At 59.0% G+C, this 3,893-nt stretch overlaps 1 pseudogene; it reads right to left on the bottom strand.

Moving 5' to 3' along the window:
* Positions 1-3,400: 3,400 nt before the first annotated feature.
* On the bottom strand, positions 3,401-3,519 carry LOC118607449 (annotated as a pseudogene).
* Positions 3,520-3,893: the final 374 nt, after the last annotated feature.

Genomic DNA, 3,893 nt, shown 5'->3' on the forward strand with positions numbered 1-3,893 from the left:
GAGGCAAAAGATCCACAGGTGCTGCCCCCACCAATGCGGGGCAGGACAAATGTGGGGACATCTTGGCTAAGAGGACAGGCTCCAGCAGCATTTGGGGCCCCTGACGCAGGCCTGCCTCCCCCAGGGCAAGCTCTCAGACCTCTGCTTCATCTTGTGTAGAGGGCAGGCTGATGGCAGCCTGCCTCCCCTCCGGAGGGCAGCCAATGACAACTCCGCTCCTGCCTTCCCCCAGATATGCTCCATTGTCCTAAGGCAGCCTGTGGTCAGGGCTAGGATCCCTTCCCCGTGGGAAGGACATTAAGGTGGGCTGGCACAGGGTTCATTGACAGGGAGATCTGCTGGCGGAGCCCTTCCGTGAGGTCTGCATGCCCTGCAGGGTGTTTCCAGGACCGCATTCTGCCCCCAGCACACTTTATCAGAAATCTAGGTCATTATTTTACCAGGAACCAATGATAGGTCATTGTCATTGGTGCCTGTCCACCACCTTCTTCCCTGGAGGCCCCCTGTCCTCTTCTCAAGTGGCCGAGTGTCCCCAGGAACCTATTTTCTTCAGAAGAGGCTGAGCTGCAGCCAGAATTGTCTCAAACTTTGGGCAACATAAGCTCCTGGCTCTCTCCCTTGCTAAGGACCCCAGGCCAGCAGGCATGCCAGGAACAATGGGCCAGGCAGGTGGGCAGGTGAGGTCCCTTCTGGTCCCTGGGTGGGGAGATGGCACACAGGTGGACTTCTAGCCTGTGTGCTCCCTTTTGGGGAGGAGGCAGGAAGGCTGCAGAACACAGTCGCCACGAGAAGAGTCGGAGGCTCCGTTTCCAGCCGGCAGGAGTGGCAACCTGTAGCCTCCCTAGTCCAAGCTGAAGCACCCGCTCTGCCTGCAATCTTCCATCCACTGGCCGCTTCCCCTCCGGCCCAGCAGCAAACCCCACTGCGACCGCAGGTGCCCCGCGTACGCCTCGGCTCCTACTCCCTTCGCGTTCTGATCTCCACACCTACAGCCTCAAGCGAACCCTCCCCAGCTGCGCCACCCAGCCCCCGCCAGCCCCCGCCAGCTCCAGGGCTAGCCCCACGGCAACACCCACCATGGGGAGGTCGGTCAGGGAGAGGCAAAGTGGGCAGTCTCCGTGGGGCCCTCTGCCCTGTGCCTGGCACACTGGGTCCAAGGCCAGCGGATGGCGACGGTGAGGGAAGAGAGGGAGTGGGTGGGGATGCAGCTGCGAGACTGGGGAAGGTAAGGACCCAGGGCGGCGGTAAGCGAACCCTGAGAATGCACAAGGGGCGCGTGAGCAGACGGTGCGCGTGAGGAGACAGGGCGCGCAGGAGGGGGGCGCGGTACCCTGGGCGCAGCGTAATGAGACCCCCGGAAAGGATAACAGAGAACTGTGCGAGACCCCGGCGTGAGCGGGTGGGAGGGTCTCGGGCAGTGATGCGGAAGGGGCAGTGAGGAAGGGGCAGGGGCGCGGCACTCACCCAGCGGCGGCGCCCTCTGGCCGGCGGGAGCCGAGTGCCCGCAGCGGTTCTCTCTCGGCTTGGGGCTTGGGGCGCCGGCGGGGAGGCGGGGCCGGGCGGGGCGAGCCCGCAGCGGGTTGCGGGGGGGCGCGGGGCTGGGGGAGGAGCGGAGCGGAGGTGCGCGAGGGCACTCGGCTTCCTGCAGCCCCAAGCTCAGTCCGTATGTCCGTCCATCTGTCCATGCTCCCTCTCCAAGCCTTCGCATGTTCGCCTACAGTTCTTGTCCCCTCAGCGACAACTAAGATGACAGGGCGCCCCCACCTCTTTCTCTTCTTTCAGTTCTGGCTCAGACCTGGGCGTTGGGGGGTCCTGCTCGCAGCAGTGGCTGGAGGGTATCCTGGTAGCGCTCTTCTGAAAGTCTGAGGAGGGTTGGAGAAGGGTCCTCCCTGAGGGAAAAGCGCTCTGACCGATGGGGCGAGTCTGTGCCAGAGGTGGGGATCAGGACTGCAGAGGGTCAGCAGGTGGCCCCGCTGGCTGGCGGTTTGGGGACTCCCGGGATGCTCTGTGGCATCTCCCATTAGCAGGCATCAGAGTCACTGGCACATCAAAACACAGATGCCTGGTCTCTCACCCAGGGTTGCTGGCTCAGGAGGGTGGCAGGCCTGAGAAGCTGCATCTCTGACAAGTTCCACGTGATGGTCGTGTTGCTGGTCCAGGACCCCGCTCTGAGAGCCATCGATTTTGTTGTTGAGCGCCTCTGCTGAGCTAGGCAGAGCTGGGTGGGCGCCTGAATAACTCTGCACCTGGTACAATCCCCAGCTCCCGGAGCCCAATCACTGGCTGAATGAAATGAGGCACCCCAGAACCCCCACAGCACAAGACTCCCACTAGGGAATATGGGCAGCTGCGTGTTGACAGGCAGGAACAGAGTCACAGTGACACCAACCCCACCAGTATATGGAGTACTGGCCAGTCCCTCAGAGAGGCAGTGCTCCTGGACCGCCTTCTTTTCTCCTTCACGCTCTTCTGAGATATTGTTTTCTTCAAAGCACACAGATTAAGCTCTTAGAGAACCAAGGAGGCCAACCTGGAGGTGAATGCCTGTTTTCATGCTGGCTCCACTTGGGGAGGCTGGACTGTTCCCTGGAGCACACAATAAACCCTCCCCAGCCATACTAGGACCCCCATGCTCAGGAAGTCACCAAGCTTCCCCGAGCCCCAATCCAGGCCATCCCTTTGGGGTCTCCCAGCTCCCCAAGGGAGTCCACCCCTATGGACACGAGGCCAGAGCACAGTCAAGACAAAATGGAGTGAGAGAGTGGAAAACTGCCCCCTTGGGCTGCAGCCCTCCCCTACAGCCCCCACCAGCTCCATCTGCAGACAAGGGGCCCCACTGGCTTTTAGAGAGGGAGCTGCCCATCTGGCCACCACAAGGGGGCTTACGTCTTTCCTGATATCCTGCAGGGAATAGAAGCCACAGCAGGCTGAGCTGTGCTGGCCATCCAGAACCTCTGCATCGTCCATGCTGAAGCCAGATGTCCTTATGGGCTGGTGCAGGAGGCCTTTTGGGCCCAGTGGGTGGCCATGTGGGATGAGGTGGCAAGCTAAGGCCGGGCTGCATGTCCTGCATGGCTTGCTAGCTGGGAAGGGGTTCTGCATGCACACACTCATGTGGCCTGTCACATACCCAGCAGATGCACACAAACCCTCTCAATGTGTTTAGGTGGGAGACACAGTTCCTAGAATTCCCAGGTGCCCAGCCTGTGCTAGCTGATGCACCTACCACTGTGGACGAAATACATAAGGCCTGCTCTAGGAACTCTGAGAATGACAGAGGCAATAAGATAAAATGAAATTTTAACAAGGTACTTTTATTTTATTGTTTTAGGCAAGGCAATACTTGGTTGACCTCACAGATTGCAAGGAACTTGCAATCCCTTATTTTTTTTATTTTTTATACCTATAGCACCTCGTCTTCCTAGGTGGTCTCCCATCCAAGTACTAACCAGGCCCAACCTTGCTTAGTTTCCAAGATCAGATAGGATTGGGCTTGTTCAGGGTCGCATGGCTGTAGACAAAGGTACTTTTAGATTGTCATAAATATCGTGTGGAAAGAAGAAAGACTATGAGAAAGAGAGAGGTGTGGGACAGAAATGCCAGGGACAGCCACTTAAGGAAGGGCCTGACTCCAGGGAGGATGACCAGGTAAGGAAGACTCAACAGAGGAAGCAGCACACGTTGGGCAATGGGGTGGCCCGTGGGAAAGGGGCCAAAATTGTAGGGCCAGGCCAAACAAAGGGTGTGACCTGACCTTGGGAGTGAAGGAGGGAGGGACTTGGGGATCTGAGCACAGTGGGGACCACAGGACTTGTTCCTGAGAACACACTCATGGGCCACTCCAACCTGAGTGGTCAGCTCTGTCTTCATAAGCATGGGGCTCAAGGTGTCTC

The sequence above is a fragment of the Rousettus aegyptiacus genome, unplaced genomic scaffold, assembly GCF_014176215.1.
Source record: "Rousettus aegyptiacus isolate mRouAeg1 unplaced genomic scaffold, mRouAeg1.p scaffold_m13_p_8, whole genome shotgun sequence".
Taxonomy (NCBI): Eukaryota; Metazoa; Chordata; class Mammalia; order Chiroptera; family Pteropodidae; genus Rousettus; species Rousettus aegyptiacus.